We start from the raw sequence: 21,710 nt of genomic DNA, 5'->3' as shown, positions 1-21,710 counted from the left end.
CTCAATGTCTCAGTACATCTTTGCAAATGATTAAGTACAGGTAGCCTACATTTAGCACAATTTCCAGTTTAAATGAGAAGGAAATTTAGTTTTGACACATGAGTGAACAGTTTTGGGAGAGATATGAGCTTTTGCAAGTGAGCTACAGTGTTGTGCCGAACTGTAAGACTGTTTTGCCAAATGATCTTAGAGTTTTGAGAATGCAATTTCTGTTTCAAGAAATGAGCCAAACCAATGGAGAAAAACTGTAATATAATAATATTATAAAATGTATTATAAAAATAAGCCATTTTATATAATACCATATTATTTACTGTATTGTGGTATTAATATGGTAAGCTTTTTTGGATAAGTTTTGAGTAAGCTGCTTTGGATAAAAATATTTGCAGAATAAATAAATATAAATGTAGTCCTTGGGTTAATTTCACCTGAATTTTCATTTAGTTTTCTATTGTGACAGTATTTCTTTTGTTACTCTAGCAGCTTTTGCCCAGATAAAATATTTAACGTTCCATTTTTCAGTGTCTTTGCATTATAGACCGCAAGATTTATTGAGTTATGACCTTCCTAGTTCAAAATACGTTTTTTGTGACAAATTATGCCGTAGAAAACAAAAGGTTATCTGCATCTATGTCAGAGAGAGACAGAGTTGTTGCTCTGGCGAACAAACAAAAAAGACCAAGAGGAGCACCAATCACAAACAGACAGGCTTGTTGTAATTCAGTAGAAATGCACATGTACAGCTTCTCACCTTAAGGTGACATTCTAAACCTCTTTTATTCATCCCACCAGTTTTCCAAATGCATCCATTCATCTGCATTATACGGCACTGCTGCCCATCTGCTCCGGTTCCATCTTTCCCAAACCAATGACTTTTTCGACATTGGCTTGTGAGCGTTTATTCCACCTCTTTTGTGAGGTGAAAAATAGAGTTAAGGATGTCTTTCTTCTTTGTTATTGAACAGATGTATCTGATCGATGTAAATCTACTAATGAGACTCCGAAGGCCTCCTTCCCGTTCTCTGTATCAGGGCTCTGGGCTGGCCACTTTAATTGAGAATTAATTACAGATGGGGAGGAGATGCTACAGGGATCACATTAACACAGCATCAGAGACCTCCATCACCCATCCTGCCTTTTTCCTCTCTTGAGGGATCATTAAATACCTGAAGGCGCAGATCAATAATGGCTGACGGGTGGCATGTCTCGGCAAAGGCATGTTTGTTTCATATATGAGGTTTGGAAGTTGCAAGGTCTGTTTCTCCGACATCCCCGCACAGGCTTCCTCATCAGCGGCTCTCCTCGGATCAGTCAGAAATGCTTGAGAGGAATCACTGGCACCCCTTGAGTAAATTATACCAATTAAACAGCCAGATTAAATTCCATACTTTATTCACGTAATTGAAGACACCGACAATTACTTATAATTACCATTCGTTATTCTAAAGACTGAATTGTCGATCACTGAAGTTCTCTTGTTTTTGTATTCGAGAGGATGGTGGAGTTGGGGGAAACAACATGAATGTTTAAAGTGGAGCGAGCAGACATGGGCTTTTGGAGAGGCAATGCTTCAATAGATAATGACCCGATGGTAATTGCTTTCCTTGAGTAGTCTGTGTTTATTCCACGGTGTCAGACAAATAGCAGAGCCTGTGATTGTTTAAGAAAATAACAACTGGCCAAGTAGCTTGATAAGCATCCAAGTGAGATGCGTGTCATGTCTTTAATGTTGAAGAGCTAAATAAAGGGATACAAATATGTGTGAAGTTTCAATTCCTCCCTCCTAATTTCATCCTGCTGAAAAGGCCGTTTTAGACCATTTCCAGGCTGGTATAGGCTTGTGAAAATTATCTTTCCGGTGAAGCTCGTTCTCGCAAAGGTGAAGTCCATAAAGAAACGGTTTACTGTTAGTCTGGCGCTGAAGAGCTTGAATGACCTGCATGAAACCCAACCCTGAACCCCTCTAATGCTCTTTGAGATGAACTGGCAGTTTTAATTTTCTAATAACAATTTAGTTGATGAAAGTGCAAAATTAAACCAAATATTCAAATATTTCAAGTATGTTGATAAACATGTATCAACATACTGTATGCCAAAAATGTGAAGACTGTCTTTGCTGTGAAAACCTGAGCTCCTGAAATAACATTATTGTGACCACACTGTTGTAAATGTTATTATTACATGGCTTTCTAAAATGCTTGATTCTGATTGGTCAGTTGTGTCATTCCGAAGTCCAAGGTCATCAATAGCAGTGCTGTACAATGACAGCTCATCTGGGTATTTGAAGCCTTCACTTCTTTTGTCTGTCGTTTCGAACGCAGCTGGTGCATGCTTGTTATCGACTGTACAATGAAATTTCTGTCATGACAACTCTCTGAGAGATTGGTATGGTAATAGAAATTAGCATGGTAATTGATATGGCAATGTTAATGTATTTGGCACATGTAACATACATGAATTAACCCCTGTAGAAGATCTATACAGGTGGAGCTGGGGAAGGTGGAGGGTTTCTGAAAGTGCGCTGCACACTGCTAACATCAACACTACCGCTGATGCAACAGCATCCAAACAGCTGTGCTAAGTAGATAATGATGTGATCATTACCAAATGAGTTAAAGACCTATCAGCATGCTCCATCTAGAGTTTCATGCCAGAACTAGGTAATAATAGTAGGTCTAAGGTAATGTTGTTGAAGTGTTTGTCTAGTTGCTAGAACGATTGTTTTGTACACTCTGAATTAAAAGATAATAAACAGGTAATATTTCTTCTCAAATCAAAATTTCATTATGTGGTAAAACTATTTAGGTTCCAAAATTGACTGCATTTACCTGAATACTCTGCAAGATGGACATTTTGACATAATTTTGTGTGTATTTTACCATTTAAGCACAGTAATCATTTTGGTAATTGCAACTCACTAACTGCTTGAGACTGAGGCGGCCTATGTACGCACCACTTATATAGATCAGTTGTCTGCACGCTTTTGAATTAGTAAAATTATGTGCAATACAAGCACTATTTAACCAGAGTGAATGAGACAAGTGACTGAGACAAGGCCGGTGTGTGTCACTTCGCTGTCGGAGAGAAAAGAGTGAGAATGCGCAGCTGATGTTATTGCCTGTGCCGCTGGCAACAAAACGGACCTGCTCGGAATCGGTAAAACGTGAGGATGACAGGCCGGTTACCGGTCCGGGCCGATCATGCGGAAAATCAGTCGACTCCATTCCCTGGTTTGTCGATCGATACATCTCTAATTTATAGGAAATTTTTTTTTTTCATCACTGAAGCTTTGCCTTTAATGAGCTAAAAATAGGGGTGTAACGATATGCTCAGGTCACGATACGGTACGTATCTCGATACGGAGTTCACGATACGATACGTATCACGATATTTTGAACAAAATGAAACTGAAATTCAAACAAGATTTATTAAAAAAACATGAACAAATTTCAATAATTTTCCTTGTTGTACATAGCTACAAGATCACATTTCAAGGTTTAATAAAAACCTTCTGTATTCAAATTAACAGTTGAATAGAGCTGTCTGTCACTGAAAAAAATTTTTAAATTTAACATGAACTTAGAATTATGAATAGGGGCTGTTCACATATCGCGTCTAAAAACGCGTGGAAGGCGCGGCCGCACCGCTTCTCCTTCTTTCCAAAGCGCTTGCGCTCCCGTGGCGTCGGTCGTTGCTATGCAACCATGAACTGAGCTCTCCAAGAGGATCAGGATGTTTCTGCAAAGGATAAATGATTTCTAGCCCTTGCATTAGTTTTACTACGAGATATATTGATGGAGATAAGATATAAAAACCACCATGTACAGCTATGATCAGCTGTTCGGCTGAGCTTTTGATGTTGTTACGGAAAGGCCATAGCTGATCGGTTGATTCTTGTCACACGACCTGCGGTGCGCTTGCGGCATTCTGAAAAGTTGAGAATTGCATGCGCGTCGCGACCGCGTTGATCCCATTATGAGCGCGCATGCCGCGCGGCTACATTTGAAAAAAATAACTGACTTGCACGCGGAAAAGACGCAATATGTGAACGGCCCCACAAAACTTCTTAAAGCAAAGCATCGCAAGCGTCTTTTGCTTTTCTGTGAGCACAGCTGTTGCTGTGCACTGCGGTGAAAGAAAGCCACGACTTTTCTCACGCGACCATGCAAGAGACTGACATGAGAAACGTTTAAACCTGCTTGCAAGATTCAATGTGTGCCCGAAACACTTACTGAACTAGAGAGCTGATTGAGACACATTTATATGCGGTGACAACCGGCTTCTCTCACTGCCACCTTGCAGAGTAGGTCACGTCGGCAGCTCAACCAATAAGATTAAACTGCCGTCATATCGTAAAAGTATCGCCATCACTCTACGATTCATATCGTAACATGTTTGCATCGCAAAATATCGTACTACGATAAATCGTTACACCCCTAGCTAAAAACATATTTTTATGTCTAATAATTACTCATGTGGCAAGTAGCCTTGTAATAAGCAGGATAATGTACATGCAGCCTTTACATAATATGGACACCAGCATCCTAGGGCTAGAAGCACAGGCATTCTGATTCAGATCAGCCACAGTTTGGGCCTTATGTTTAGAGACCACGCTGTTCGCTATCCGGCTCTGGTGTCAGCTGTTAATGCCCCCTGAATGCTCCATGCATATTTTGGCTGGTAATGCGCTCAACATCAGATGCTGGACGGATGCCCTGTTGACCACGCTGATATGGAGCAAAGCGCCGTGACTTGGCCAGGCCCTGCACAAAGGTCACAGTTTCCCTTACGTCAGTCCATTTTCCAGCAGCACCGCCTGAAAACCTGCTGCCATCAGATCCCTGGACAGAGCTCATAATCCAGCCCCTGTGATCTGCTTAATCCACATTCTTAACCAGTCAATAGAAGTCTTGTCCATGCATTTTTTTTTTTTTTTTACAATCTGGCTGATATTGACAGATGGGTTTGATAACATTAGAGTCCAGGGGTCTGGCATATTTCTTTGCAATCAAACCGTGCTGTTTTCTGGGCTTTGTGCCCATAGCTAGATTGCAAAGTGAAATCCTTATCTCTCTTTTAAAGTTTCACGCAGTTCGTTTCTCCCTATAAGCTTGTTGTGAGTTCTGGTCACTGGTGAGACTTCACATAGATGCAATGAGCATCTCAGCTGCAGCTAACACTTGCCTTATTGGAGCACACAGCTTGGCTTACTGAAGCATAAAGCACTTAATAGTGCTGGTGGCAGAGAGAGCAGGCAAATGTCCATGTCTGTTCCTCTTATATTCCTCATTATGCTCCTCATGGCATAAGTTTCATACTCAGCTGGATTGGTGTCTTGCATTTTTATCAGATTCCAAGGATTGTGAAACTGGTCTCATGCACTTATCATTTTCTGGGTGTTTACAAAGTGAGAAATCTGTTTACACATGATTTTTTATGGTCATGAAAACTTGGAATTATAAAAATTTCCAAGCCTGGAAAAGGAAAAGGATTAACCATTTAAAAAGTCTGCAGTAAAGAGCCCTATATATATATATATATATATATATATATATATATATATATATATATATAGGGCTGTCGTTTTAACACAATAATTTAATTTTTAATTAATTAGTTATGGAAAAATAACACAAATATAATAATTTAACACACCCACCCCAGACTTATGATGTAGTTTATCTTACATTTCATACAGTTAATTGGTGTTTCGTTTCTGAATTAATCCACATTTTGTGTGAATCAATTGTGAACCTGTGATTCAGATAAAGAGAGCCAATAGGCTTGTTCGACTCGAAGGGGCGCTGCACAGACCGCTCGGTGTATGACATCAAAATACCGCGAGAGCGATTAGAGAACAAATGTCTTTGTATGCTTTTGAATCACTCTCGCTGTACTTTGATGTTATAGGTGATTTTTTTTTTAGAAAACATTGGCGTGTTTTTTCGATTCGTTGGCGCCGGCAGATGATTCGTTGGCGCCGGCACCAGTGTTGGCTTTGATGTCATACGCCAATCGGCTAACAAGTGCCTAACAAACTTGTGAAATTTTTTGCTAGAAAAGTGTGATTGTGCTGTTTTTTCTTTAAAATAAAAGACACATGCTTTAAAGGTCCCATGGCATGAAAATTTTTAACATTAATATGAGTTCCCCTAGCCTGCATATGGTCCCCCAGTGGCTAGAAAAGGCGATGGGTGTAAACCGAGCCCTGGGTAAATTGAGAAAATGAAAGCTCAAACGGCCCAATCTGGAATCTTCCCCATATGTCGTCATAAGGGGAAAGGTTACCTCCCCTTTCTCTGCTTTGCCCGCCCATGAGAAAATGAGCTACTACCGTGAGATTCAAGCACAATATTTTTTTTTCCCTCGAGAGACATCATGGCTTGTAAACGAGCGAAGCATGGCAGTTGCTCAGTGTTTGGATGTACAAATGAACACTTTTTTTAGTTCCTTCATCTGAGCCTATGAAGAAACAGTGGGTTAATTTTATTTTCTCTGGTAATGCACAGATACAACTTCCCAAAGTTTTGTATGTCTGCGCCACACATTTCACCGATGACTGTTTCCTCAACGTGGGCCAATCCAGCCCAGTTACTGTCGCTAATGTAAAGGTAGACAGCATCAAGTATGTGTGTGAATACACACACTGTAATGCAAGTGTTGTACATTTCTTTGTTGTTTGGATAACCGTTCTGCTGTTGGTGTTATGGCGCACACGATATCCACACTTCTAGATTGCGGAGCTTGATGTAATTGTAATAAGATTGTAAAAACTTTTAAGATTTACGAAATATAAAATATGTAAACAGATAAATGATGTTGGTATGGTAGCACATTTTTCACAACGGCACCTATCCGATAAGGTATTTGTAATAATGGCAGAGGACTAATTTAGTGGCGCTGGTTAGTGTCTATAGCTGATAATTATATATATAATATATATACGATAGCATATCTAAGAAACATGAAGAGCCAACAATGTAGGCTAACATTAGCTACATGATAATAACTGTAACAGCATACATAAACCAACTAAAGTACCGTATGTTTTAAACCATTCGGAGATGTCCTGCTGTAGCCGCTGAGTTGCAACTTCTTCATCCGGTGCTTCTGCATCCGGATCAGATTCTGGGTCAAACTGAAAGCTTGAACGACTGCGCGTCTACGAGCCTTTGCGATACATCCACTGTCAACATTAGCGCATGGTACCGTAGCCGCAAGCTGGTTAAGGCCACACCCACCCTCCACCTAGCCCCGCCTCTCTCCTCCTAATTAGCATTTAAAGCTACAGACCCAGAAACGGCACGTCCTGAGGAAAGCTCATTGTGGGACTGGCTTGTAGTGGCTGAAATTCTGCACCAAGGCTGAATTTCAGGAAAGAGACTTCAGATACAGTACTAGGGACCACTTAGGCCTATATAAAAGTAGCATGTCATGGAACCTTTAATGTTTTGTTATATAATACACAATATCTTCATACATTAAGTGTCTTAATGTACTTTTTGTATGCCTTTCTGTAGGAAAAGATATCTATTGCACTCGCAGTGTTTCACTCAGTGAATATTTAGATGGTCTTCTTGAGTTTTCATATTAAAATAAACTAAATAAACTCATGTAAAATGAATTAATATGTAAATGAATTGAGAGGTTTCCTCCAAGGCCCTCTTGCCTCCAAAGGCCAATTTACAGTTAATACACTACATGCTTTTTCCTTGACTAATGCTATTAATCAACAGTGCCTCAGCTCTCAGTGGTTATTAAGCAGAGCTGATTGGGTTGTGTTTCTCGTTGTTTTTGTATGCACGCTCCTGTCTCCACGATATAACAGACTGCATGCCAAGCACGAGAAGGGTTCTTGTACAATTTCAGCAGCGCTGAAGCACTGCATTGACAGGGGAGCATCTTTTTTTCCAAGCCTCCCTCCACTTCTTCCATGAATTGCTTGGTGTCTCCAGACAAGCAGACCTGTGTTGCATGGAAACCCCACCTCGACTACAACAATTCAACAGACCCAGTATGTTTGAGAGTCGGCTTCTGCGTCATTTCCAGCGGCATCAGTGCGAACAATGTTGATAGTTACATTTTAGCTGTCATGTAAAGATATTCGCACAAACAGCCCAGCCTACCGTAAACTTTTTTCTGCATTGTGCCACGTCAAATCCCCACACAAAGACATTTTGTCTGTTCTGTAATGAGATTGTGTCTTTTGAAAAGTTCCATATCAGATTTTCTGACAACTGCAAATTGAATTTTACATGTCTATTTGTGAAAGTCATTCATCATTTGCTGTTGGCTAAACAAGCACTTTTAAATGATATTATGGCTTCAAAAAATATGATTACAAGCATGAAATCTGAAGCATATTTTACATGTCACTCTACTGTTCAGTCCCAGTGTTCAAGGCTGAAGTCAAAATAAAAATCAAGAATCAACATTTGAAATGTAAGACGTGTGGCACCTTTTATAATGCGCCTTCTATAATGCAAATTCAATCACAAATGAAAACAAACTAACAAACAAACTTGTTCTTTTGTGTTCGGTGCTTGAGATTTTTCTATAAACTGTCAACCACCCACTATATCATAGCTTTCTCTGGCTTATTTGTTCAGGAAACGCAACATGCACCATCAAATAAAACCATATATTGCTGCTTTAAAAGGATTGGATTTCTAGTGGAATTTTCTTTACTTGGATAGGAATGCTTTACAGAAACAGTCTTGTCAAAAATTGTCCATGGTGTCTTCTATTTCATTTTCCATGTCACAGAAGCTTAGGTGATTTGTTTGTAGAAACCATTGGCATGTTTTTCGATAGATGATACCATTGTTGCCAGGTTATTACCTTCTGGATGTGACTCATCAGTAGGATTGTAACTTTAAAGTCAACATTGAAATCAAATTGGACACATCATTATTATTATTTTTAACTCATGTGCCTTTGTAATTTTTGATCATAATAGCTTCTCATCCCTCTCGCAAGGACATATCTTCTCTTCTCTGATGATGTCTTTACTGGCGCGAGGGCGGGACGACCTGTCACTCACATGACATCACAGCAAACCACAACCAGCCAATCAATTCCCCATTGATAAAATCTTGTTCAAGCTGCCATTTCACCCGGATATCAGAATAGGGAAGAAAAGTCTATTGCAACTTTGTTTCATGCAGACTTTAAAGATGGATTTGTGAATGTGTAGTTGAACTTTAAAAAAATATATAAAAATAAAATAAAAATAGTTTCTCTCTGCAGCTGTTTTAAAGGTGTTTTGTATTAACACAGCAATGTAAAAACTCCTGTCCAGAAATGGTTGCTCTCATCAGCAACAGAAAAGCAGTTGAGCTTGGCCACTTACACTGCAGGCCATCGAAATACAATTTTAATGGGTTTCAATGGGACCAGCACCAGATTGTTAGAGTGAATTTGCAGGGCACTGCTGCCTAAAAGTAATCCCAGGCTTGTCTATGACCTGATCCCAGCATGGCCCTAAAAAAAACCTAGCTTTGAATTTCTATACTGGTTCAGACTGGTGTGTGCCAGATTGTACTGGTCAGCCAGTATGGTGTTTTCAATGGTCATTTCGTGTTTTTAAAATGCATGGCAATTACCTGTTATCTAAGGCAATATGTGTTTACTTATTTACCTATTTTTACATATATCTTAAAAATACTTTCGTGGGCCACTGTCTTTGTAAGAAATTGTAATGTTTATGAGTTGTGCGCAAATTTACTGAAATTAAATGAACATTTGTTTCCAACTATTTGCCTAATTCATTTACAAAATTGGTTGCTATGAATTTGGGTGCCAATATGGTCCTCAGATTTTGGCAGATTAGTCAGCCTGACCTATATAATTTTGAGTAAATATTGTCCATAATAATAGTTCATTGCTTTACAGCAATGTTGTATACATTTCATATCTGTCACTAAATTGTGTTACCTATAAATCTGCATTACACCAGCTTAGTGCCACCCTGTTCTCTAGATATTGGTGTTGGCACCATTAAAATACCCATATAGATCATCTACTTGTGTGGACACCAGCACATCTGCTTCCAACATGAATTTATCACATTGGCCATCAGAGGTTTGAGGTTTTCCAGCTTTACACAATACCTATTTGACTGTCGGATTTTAATAGAGACTAATGGGCTGCGTAGAAAAGGACTAAAGTAGCCAGAGAGGCTCTTTAGAGGAATGGCCTTTTGGCTTCCCGTACATTAAGGCGAGTCTTTGAGGGGTAGTTGAGTTGAGGTGGTATAATTATTGCAGAGAAATGGTAATTACTCAAAGTGAAGAGGGCGTTTGTGCTGACGAGCTTGACTGTGTGGCTTTGGAGAGATCTGCTCTGATTCTCTTATCTGGAGTGGATTATTGCTCTCTGTGAAACAAGGGGGATACAGTTTAAGAATGAAGACTTTAAGTGATTTCAAGATGGATTCCACCAATGACGAGAAGCCTTCATAGAGTGATTGAGAATATATCAAGTTATTTCTGGTCATTGCACTAGGTTGTGTTTGTTTTAAACACTAAGATTTTTCATTGACCCAAAGTGTTAGTATAGTGTGGATTTTATTATTATTATTAGTAGTATTATTTTCACATAAACATCCCTGGAAGACCATGTTTCTCTGACAGAGCTGTCTTTTTTTTTTTAATTAGATGATCACACTTGAATAACATCCAGGATCACCAGCACAATACAATGTGGAAGAGTTGAAACACATTTCACAAGTTCATTAACATTCATGAAAATGAATTCTCTTCTCCCCAAGAGCAGACCATTTATATTATCTATCATTACTCATGATACCAAGAACCTAATTAACTACCATGGTCTATGTAGCTCCATTTCTGCAAAGTCAGGTTGTGTAAAGAAATTATTTTCCAATTTAATTTAAGAGGGAAAGGGGGAATACTTCAAGATTGAGTTGGCTATAGCTGTCTTTTCACATTTTGCATTACAAAGTTCATATACTGTTTATTTTCTTTCTTTTTTTCTTTTTTCTGTTCTAAAGTCTTGTCAAATCTCACAGATGTAAATTCAGTAGGTTAAATTATCATCAAGCAAATCATTTTAATCAGGCTTGGAAGTCATCCATAATGAATTACGCTGAAAGTCTTTGAAATGTCAGATAGCACTTGAAGCCCCAGAGCAGACGGGCACGCACCATCGTGACCCACACAGGCTGCTGGGTTACTTAAGGAGCTGGCTGGGACCTGCCAGCAAACCTGGTTGCCTGGCAACCTTATTTATTCCCTTAACGAGAACAATATGCATTGGGTGATTCCAAGAAAATTAGGTTTCAAAAATATACACTGTGTTACAGCAGACCACCTCTTTTCTTTTTTGTAGTTACAAAAAATCAATCAGTATGGACGTTGAAATCTTAAAATATTTATTTAACATTTCACTAAAATGAGTTTTTATTTTAGTTTCTTTCTTGCTTGTATTTCTTAATTAACCTCTCCGTTAATTAGTATTTCTAAGGGCATCGGAATACCTTTTAAATAATGAAATATAATTAGATTTTGCATGTTATATATAATAAATTTGAATTGAATATATTAAAAATCATTCAATTTAAATTAAATCAATGGCACATAGTCTTAAATTATTTCTCAGTAAAGTAATTAAGTTAGTGCTTAAAGTTTTTCATTGTATGGTAACTTTAGTTTAGGGTCCAACTCTCACTATTATCTAGTTTCTTATTAGCTTGCATATTACTAGGATATTGGCTGTTTATTAGTACTTTTTAAAGCTCATATTAATGCCTTATTCTGCATGACCTTATTCTGCATCCCTTAATCCTACCCAATACCTAAACGTAACAACTACCTAACTAACTATTAATAAGCAGTAATTACGAGTTTAATGGGGCAAAAGTCATAGTTAATAGTTAGTTAATAGTGAGAATTGGAATCTAAACTATAGTGTGACCAATTATTCAATCAAATAGATAAAAAAAAAAAAAGAAACAAATTCTAAAACTTGTATTTAAAGGCTGCTTTACATCCTTACACTAAACAAGTTATTTTTCAAAAACTGTTTTACAAGAAAATACTATTTATTTCAGGCCTTCTACATGTTTAATTCATTGAAATTTATTGTGTTTGTTACTTGCTATTTCTTGAGAATTATTTGTGCAATTTACTAGCAGTTCCTCAGTACAAATTGTTTCAAATCCCACACCAATTATTTTTTCAGTGTAATGATATATATACTAATAATTAGACTGAAATTATATATGTTAGAATTTCATGAAACATTTAATTTCTCCATTTCTCCTTATGCTAGAGGACAACCTATCTGCCTTAAAAAACTCACAGCAGTGAAAAGTACTTAATCTTGCAGGGTATTACAGCATTAAAACTGTCCTTGCGCTGGTTTCGATTGCCTCCTGCTTCAGAACTTGTAGAGTACTAGTAAAAGGTTCACATGGTTGCGGCTGCGTGGATCCACAGAAAGCAAAAGTGGCATAAGGAGTCTAGAGGGCAAGCACTCCAAAACCTTGTTCATCAAAGGGAATAGTGCATAGTATCTTTTATTCTTGTGCAAAGTCTCACAACAACACAGCCTTCACATTTCTGATGAGGCACGTCTCGTCTCATTATTTAGTCACAGTGTTGTTGCGAACTCTGACACAACAAAGATGCCTCTCTGCCTTTGTACTACTGTCACTCTGACTGCATCCCAAAGCTAGCTGACAATCTCAGGACCCGAAGTCACGGCTGTCCCGATCACAGCCTGTCCACGGCATCCAGAGATGCCCTAAAATGAAGCTGAGGAAAGAAAACAAGATCAGATGGATACTTTTTGCATTCACTAAGACTTTTTTTTTTGGTTTCGTTTAGTTTGATTGAAAGTAATACTCACTTCTACCATCTGAGGTTGAAGACGGGCCCGTCCCTTCCCTCACGACTATAAAGAAGGTTTTATAGCTGCTTTCTCAGTGAACTTGTAAACTTTGCAAGATAGTTGTTCCTCCAGGACTATTTGAGATTAGATTTCATTGATTATAACTGTAACACAGCTCCACAGGCCCTGCAAAGATGCACGAGTGATTTACAGGTGTTTGCATGTGTGTTATTGGTTTGAATGGAAGAGAGCAATGCTTTTGTTCTAGTCCACATTTACCAAAATTGCATTCATTTTCAGGCCATGCATTCCCTAAGAACTGAACCCATGAACTTGGCATTCCTTGCTCAACCAGTTGAGCTACAGTAATGGATCCCACTTTATATTAAGTGGCCTTAACTACTATGTACTTACATTTAAATTAAGCATTTGATACAATACACTTATTGTGTACATGCATGTTTTTACATTGTACTTATATTTTAAAAACACCTGCAGGTAATGACATCTGTAATTAATTTCTGTAATTACATTTATAATTACACTGTTGACCCATCCCTTACACCTTACCCCTACCCTTAAACCTACTCATACCACCAAACCATAACCTTACCCGTATCCACCTCAATAGCATCACAAGTGTTTTGCAATTCAATATGAACCCAATAAGTACATTGTACTTATTTTTTGATGTAAGTACATAGTAGTTAAGGCCACCTAATATAAAGTGGGACCCAGTAATGATGTCAGAACCTGCTGTTCTGCTCCAAAATACCTGACTGGAAGTTTCTAGTAGGTTAAGATGGGCAAAGATTCCCTCCTTAAAGATGCTGTATGTCATTTTTTTGGACTGTACTAAAGCATAAAAGTACTATAATATGATTGCAGAGATTTAGGAAGCTAAGTTCAAATACTTGTTTCTCTGAAAAACAATTCTACAGCTAGTTATTCTACTTTGAAATGTGCATTCCATGTTTGAATGTCTGTTTTTGTTTTGGTCTGTGTGATCCCGCCCACTGCCAATTTACCCAATAGTATTTCGACACCCCGGGTTGACAGTTGTTGGAAAACACAGCTTATTGCAGCCATTGAAGCCAGCAAACAAACTGGGTCAGAAACTGGGTCACCTCCCTCCAATGTTTTGAATTTGGACTGCAGTACCCATTTCAACTGCTAGCTGTCAATATTGCATATTGCACCTTTAAGAACAGAAGTGTACATTATCTGGAAAATTGTAACATATGTAGAGATGAGTTTTGCATGATAATAATGCATCATCAAATATACTACTATTAGAGGAAATAAATGGATGCATTTGCTAATTTAGCTGTTAATGCACAAAATTTGAAAATTATCAAGTGGGCCTTCCTACCCTTAATAGAATGACCCCCTGCCTGGGACAAGAGAGATTTTTAATGATTTTTTTTTTTTTTTTTTTAGAAGATTTATGTAAAATATTAAAGCAAATAATCTGTGTGAATGCATGCATTTTAAAGGTTTTGTTATAATAATAATGATAATTTTATATCCAATTTAATAATGAACAGTTGTCATAATAAAAAATAAACTATGAATTTAGATGGTGTGATTCTGCTGAATTGGCCTATAGGCTATAATGAATAATGTAATTCATGGAATGAAATAACTCCATGCTCCATGAATTATAAATAATTATTACATTAAAAGATTAAAAAACAAACCAAGGGTATATCAGAAAACTAAAAAACTAACTTTTTGCAGTAGAAATATATATGAATTGCTGTGTCAACAAATCATTATTATCCAATGACAAAAAAAAAAGATAATTTAACCACATATTTGTTCAGATTGCATAAATCTAACAAATGTTGATGTGCAGATAAAAAAAAAAGATTAATAAGAGCATAAGCATTCATTCACTTCTTTTGAATAAGTACTTTGTGACTGTTTAAAAACTGTTTCATATAGTATGAATTGTGTATTGTGAATGTAATATGGATGTACTACATCAGTCTTGCTGTCATTTTCACATGACCTACAGTGTCAGCTGCGTTGCTTCATTGCCACATACAATTTCTTTGATGTGGCTTTGTGTGTTTTAAGAATGCTGTCTATAATCTCTTTTCACATTTTTTTAACTACTATATAATAGGGAAGTATGTATATAGTATGCCATGGGCTGCATCCAAAAGCTTAGGCAGCTGATTTGTTGCCTTGCTGCCCTATCAGGCAATGACTTTGCAGGCAATATTGTGCAGGACAGTATCTCACGAAACTTATTTCAGACAGACTTCTGAGGCAGCGTAGCGGTTTAATGATCTGCAACAAAATACATAGAAAGTTGGTGATAACAAAGCGAATATTTAATTACTACAATACCAATTTCTCACTAGAAATAACATCAAAAGTAGAAAAAGTTGGTAAAAAAAAATGTACACTTACACACAAACTGACCACTAACAACAACTTTCAGATGCCATCTTTATTTTTTAGCTTAATTGTCACAGGATGGAATGCAGAGGATTGTGGGATCGAAGGATGACTCGATCAGATAAAGGTATCTCAGGAGACAGGAAGTGGTTCTATCATTGAATTCAGACATGCATTGTTGCCTTCCTACCTCTGTGTCCTTTTTCAGGTTTCAGACAAAGCCCAGCTGGTTTAGGTGTATTTAATTAGGGTTGGAGCTAAACTGTAAAGGAACGTGGCCTTCCAGGAGCTACAGGAACCTTTAATTTTCTTAAGTTCTCCTGAATGATCCAACAAAACATCACCTGTCATGTCCTGACTTCAGTTCTCCTTCAGTATTGGCTCATTTATTTATTCTTTCCACATCTCTTGGCACAAAGGTAACAATCAGTTTAATCTTGTGTTTGGTACTGTTGAGCCCCCAGTACATGCTAGGGCTCTATTATTTAGAAGAATAGCGTGGAACAAAGAGAATGAAAGGAAGTGAAGGCCCACATGGGTACAGCAGTGTTTATTTATCTCTCATATAGTTCTATGCTCCCTGCTCCTCCACTGAGGTGTTCGGTAACCCTCACCCTGAAGGTATGCAATGCAGCTAATGAAAAAGACTTGGCTGTTTTTGATCTAGTAAAGGAGGCTATTTATTTCATTTTTATGGGGGTGGAATAAAAAGCATATGCATTAAAAGTTTGCTTTCTGGAGATAGTTCAAACCCTGGAGTTATGTGATCTAGTCTACGAGAGGCACAGAAAAATCCATCTGATGTGACTTGAAAGTTGTGTACGGATGCAATGTGTTCGGTTGCTTTGTCGAACGGTATTTTAAGCAGAACTTTTTAGAAGCAGAGTTGAAGAGGTTGGAGTTTCGGTGAGAGCTTTGCCCTGTAACATTACCACAGTCTTCAATATTTAAAGTGAGAAACTATCTTGTTTGGACGTCTTTTCACCATTCTCTGAACCTGACGGAAATATCCCTTCAGACTCGTTTATATTTGATTGTCTGTATTGATGTGAACCTGAATATTTCATTGAAGGAAACCAAAGGAGATTCTTTAGCCCAGCTGACCAGCACGACTCGCCTTAGATAACGATTAGGGAGATTTAGATTTAGATTTAGATTTATCTGCCTTCTTCTAAAACAAACTTGTTAGATGTTAATGCATAATTAACGTTTTTATTTTTGCAGCCGTGGGAATGGTTGCTTTTACTTAGACATTATGAACAGTTCTAGAGGTTGGAAAATTGACCTAGCAGGGATGTGTGAAACAAACAAGGTAATTTTCCACTGTGCAACAAAAACATATTCATGTAAAACATCGTTTTAAAGATTTTGTAAGCGTTAATGTGTTTCTGCCAGAAACATTCAAGATTTGCATCTTAAACAGACTCTGTTACACATTCTGGTTCAGAATTATTACTTATATCTCAATATAACCCACAATCGTGTTGCTTTAACAGCAGAGGTTTTGGTGCAGATTTGATTCAACGTTAGTTTTGTTTGATTGTCATGAAAGCCAATGACGCACTACAGGGTTGAATGCCAATGCCAGAAATAAATTGAGATTATATTCCAGTTTAATTCCTGATTTGAAATTGAATTTGAATTGATTAACAAACAATATGCAAAATAGCAATTTAAATTTGAATATAAGAATATAGAATTCAAATGAATTGAAATTCAAAGAAATACACATTTTTAATAAAAAAAAAATAGTACCAAGACAAACTTTGAATGTTGGTTTAGAATTTAAAAGGTTTAAATGTTTATAATCTGAAGATTGATTGATTGATTGACACTAGTGTGTATTTGTTTTAAAACGGCGTTTTAAAATGAAAACGATCCTTGTCTACACTAGCATTTTCACTGTGTTTCATAAAATTAAATTGTTATATTAAAATTACGATCGAAAAGTCATGTCACATGACCATTCATGCACACTGGGCATGTGCGTACAAGTGTATACAGTTGCCTCTTAGGCAATTTATAGAAGAAAACATTAACTGCACAAAAAAAGCCAGTAAAGATTGCAGTTCAGTCTCCATGTTATTGTCTACAGGGTCATCAAGAATATGCAGAGTGAACATGGGCAGCCACGCCATAATTTTCAAAAGTCTCTGTTTTGGTCCGTTTATACTGAAACGCAACCCCGTCATTTTCAAACTAAAACGGGGTCTGAAGCAGGTTCGAAAATGCCGACGTAGTTTAAATGACAGGTGTAACTGTAGCAAAAGTAATGCGTTTTAAAATGAAAACACACTAGTGTAAACAGGGCCTTAAATAGAGCGCATTCAACAATTCTAAATTTCGCCCAACTCTTGTGCACTGGACCAGCGGGGACGGTTGAGTTGGGTTCTGAAAGGCCATTAGTCATGGTTCCCGTGGTCATAGGGTTGAACTGGGCTGAGGGATGGATGAGGCAGCAGGCTTATCTTCACTTGTACATCTCAGCCTACAAATGGCCAGCACATTCATCACAGAGAGGAGACTGCAGCGGACTGCTGCTTTTAATGGATATTAAGAAAGCTGATGCTAGAACCGCTAGAACAGTGGCCTGGATATGGTCTGGCAGAGAGATTTTTGCTGTCATTGCATTCACACCATTGATCATCTGAGCTCCGGCGCAGCTCCACCGTGTTTGTGTGAAAGAGCCTCAGTGTGCTGTGATACATAACAATGCAGGAGAGAGAGGAGAACAGACCGTCGGTGGGCTTCTGGTCTTCATGTCTCATCTCTTTTCTTCTCATTTCTGTCTCATATCATCTCGCCTCGTCTCTTAACCTCCTTAAATTATCCTCGCATGTTTTGTCCCCAAAATACCGGTCTTAAACAAATCCGGTTGAGTGAATGTAAACAGAGAAAGAAGCCAAAGCCTAATATTCCTGCTGCTCTCTGTGTTTTTAAAGTTAATGAAACAATAAAAGACAAAGACTGACTGAATAACTTTTGTCAAATTAAATAAGGATTATTATAGAATTTATACAGTGAAGTCTATAAAATCTAAATATAAAAAAATATTTTATATACTTCATATCAATTTCTGTAGCTGAAAACTTCTGTTAGACCTACCTGAAAAGCACCGATTTCACTGGTATAAAAAATGTTGGTGTCATAACCTTATTTATTACAATACAAGGTTACATGGGCCAAAAAAAACACCAAAACAATTTATTTTTATTTATTTATTTATTTTTTTTTTTTTTTGTGGTTGGGCCAGTGAATATTTTGGCAGGGCGAGTAAAAATGTGAACCACTGGCCCAACCAGTAGAAAAAATCCTTAGTGTTCACCCCTGAGAGTGCAGGGACAGAAAGTCTTTTCTGTACTGTTGAGTTGTGAGGGCTCTAGTTAAAGGGACAGTGAGATTTGGAGATGTTCTCTCTTTAAGTTTGGGCTAAAGTCCATAGAGAACACACAGGGAGGTCTGTGCTTCTGGTTCAGCAGCTTTCAGAGAGGCTGTGCTTTATCTGTACTTTGTACATTTTTCTGAGACACCCGTATCTCCATTGGCAGCATGACGGGGGGAAAGGCTTGACTCATGCCCACAGACCACCTTAGGCATTTGAGCCTGAAACAAGGACCATGACCTGATTTCATTCACTTTGAGCATTTATTTATTTGATCCCGGGGCTAAATGGGAAAAGCAGGCATAGTGTCACTCTCTATGGCCTCCTATATGGCCCCGAAGCTACTTTTCTAAGTTCTTTTACTCTTTATAGTCTCACATAAACAGACACTTGCACTTGCACCAAGACCCACAGCATATTTCCTGCCACGATAGTTTTCTTACAATTTTTACTTTCAGATAGACTTTGATCTCTTCTTTTGCGGCATCACTTAGAGGCAAACACCGCATTAGACAACATATTCTACGATTCCAACATAATTCCGGGTCATGATGCCTCAGGGCAGCGGTGCTTCTGTCTCTTTGCTTGCTCCCTGGGCGTCAATGCGTTAAGCTTTTCTGTCCTCAGATGTGGGTGGGAGAAAGTTTTCCGAGGCCTGAGAGCATCATAAATCAAAACGTAACATCAGATCCACACAGCTGGGCTCCCAGGAACTAGGAGCACAATATGAGTTGCTGACATTTTAATTACTTTGTCATACATCTCAGACTGGTAAGCCTATTTTGAGGGTGTAATTTATGGCAGTAAATGAAAACAAATATTCTATAAACCATCTTTCTGAAAGCCGGTTCTTGCCATGTTGATTAATGTAATATCTCTCTAGTGGTATGTCCAGTGTCTGAGAGAATTAGGTTCTGGGCTCTTACTGGCATGCGCACATTGCATAACATTTTGGATGCTTGCGAATGTGAGCGCAGACACGTCCCACTGACATGGCAGGTAAACAATATGAAAAAAAATCTCCAAAGAGTAATTCATCTTCAATTATGCCAATGACTTTTTTTCTTCCAGAAAAGCCATTTTCCCTTCAGTTTTCAAAACAGAGATGATAAAAAGTGTTATGGCATGATTGTCAGAGCGTATCTCAGCAAATTGATCTTTAGACTTGATTGTTCTATATTGGAAATGGCTGGCCGGTTAAATTGGTGCTTTTTAGCCTGGCAGGTGTGCAGCCCTTTCCCAACAAATCGAAATGGTCTGCCTTTTTTGAATATTTAGATTACCTGGGGCTCCCGGCACCTTTCCTAAGTGGATTAACATTTCATGTGGCTCCCAACCTGCATTTTTAATATGTTGTGGGCTGATATCAAAGAGTCCTCAGGGATCAGAAACAAGCATTCCCATTATCTTTCCTGCTGTGCTTTGTTTACCAAACCGTGAGCAAGGGCCATTCATCTAGACAATTGTAATGGAATCCAAACTAGCTGGACTAATCATAAAATCACTTTATACACAGGTCGCATCGATTCCGCTCACGGCATAAACCAGGTAAGCGTTCAGCCCCTGCTCTCTCGCGCTTTACAAACCGCCGCCGGCAGCGTTACACGGGATCACACATGCTGATATTAGGCCCTTAAATCATCATGAAGGTGAGCTGTTTATGTACGCGTCAGTTCGGAGCCTCTGATGCCTGCCAAGCCATTTCAGCCTGTGCATATTTAATAATTAAAAGTCTATCAAGGCGGGCCGCTCTGACCTTTTAAAGCCGCCACTGACATCTGTGAAGGGTGCCTTTATTTCCCAGATGCAGCCCAGCCCGCATCCGCAGCCAGGTGTCAGGGTGCAGACAGCGATGTAATGCATCCTCATCAGCGGCCGCCAATCTCCATCCCTCGCTAACCCTACTCCCCACTCAAGCGTCCGCCGACTTTTGATGGATCTCTTTATGTTAATCTGCACTTAATCATGAAACAGCAAAAAAAGAATTAAGCAGAATGGAAGCTTGCTCTAATTACACGTCAATATTGTTCGCCGCGGAAGCACAGACAGCTCTCTTGTTTCCTACTTCTGCCGTATTTATTTTTTATTTATTTGTCCATTTGCAAACGTCTCTGAGACTTGACGATCTTTTGTAGGGATCTGTCTTGGAAATAGGTAATGACTGCGGCGCTTGTACTAGCGGCATGTAGGAAGACGCTACAGGTCCCGCGGAGCTGAAAAACTAATCATAAGTTTCAAAGCATCCCCGATTCGTGCTCAGCCTCTCAAGGGCTTCTTCATGGTGGTCACGCCTGAGCAGAAAATCTCTTAGACAGCAGTGATGTGTAATTGAGGATGTCATCAATTAATCAAAAAAACGCGGGAGGGGAAAGACTATGCATGAGGAGTGGGAGTCAGTGCTGGAGATATGCAATCTATGCCCGCTTTCATCTGCGGAAATAAAAGAAAACAATTCTATCCAGCCTACGTGGAGTCATGGATTATCAAAGCGCCATGTTCTCCATGGCACAGCGCCAGTTTCAGATGGTAATTTTGCCTTAAAGAGGCACAGAGAAACTGGCACCTGAATTAATTGACAGTGATACACATCTGCCACTAAGTGTCTTTCCTGCAAACTTTGGATTGATGGATGAAGTATGACGTGTTCTGATTAATCATTAGCACAATAGCAGCAGCTCTGATATCAGTCTACAACAGTCTGAATCAGATAAACCTTTCTTAAAGGTACACTTCACTCGTAAATGAAAATTTGCTTTACCTCATGACATTCCAAGCCTGTATGACTTTATTTTTTTCTGTTGAACACAATATTGAAAACTTCTATGGTCCTTTTGTGGCCTTTTTTCAGTGAACTGTTTCTTTTCACGTTTTCAGTGATGCAACAAACAGCTCTAGCCTATAGGTTTATTCCCACCAACAGCGGTATTTCTGGTCGTAATGACCCTTACCGCTCATTGATTCTCAGCTTGTGTCAGAATGACGGATCAGGTACATTGAAAACGCTCAGGGCTCCATGAAATTCCTCCACGCCAGACGTGTCCCAGCCAAACCCAGGGCGCAATGA

At 38.5% G+C, this 21,710-nt stretch overlaps 1 protein-coding gene across 2 annotated transcripts in view; it reads left to right on the top strand.

Moving 5' to 3' along the window:
- Positions 1-21,710, top strand: part of sdk1a (sidekick cell adhesion molecule 1a) — a 355,129-nt gene that overhangs the window by 176,692 nt on the left and 156,727 nt on the right. The gene's annotated exons all lie outside the window — the stretch shown is intronic.

The sequence above is a fragment of the Megalobrama amblycephala genome, linkage group LG1 (assembly GCF_018812025.1).
Source record: "Megalobrama amblycephala isolate DHTTF-2021 linkage group LG1, ASM1881202v1, whole genome shotgun sequence".
Lineage (NCBI taxonomy): Eukaryota > Metazoa > Chordata > Actinopteri > Cypriniformes > Xenocyprididae > Megalobrama > Megalobrama amblycephala.
This window is presented reverse-complemented; position numbering and strand designations above follow the sequence as displayed.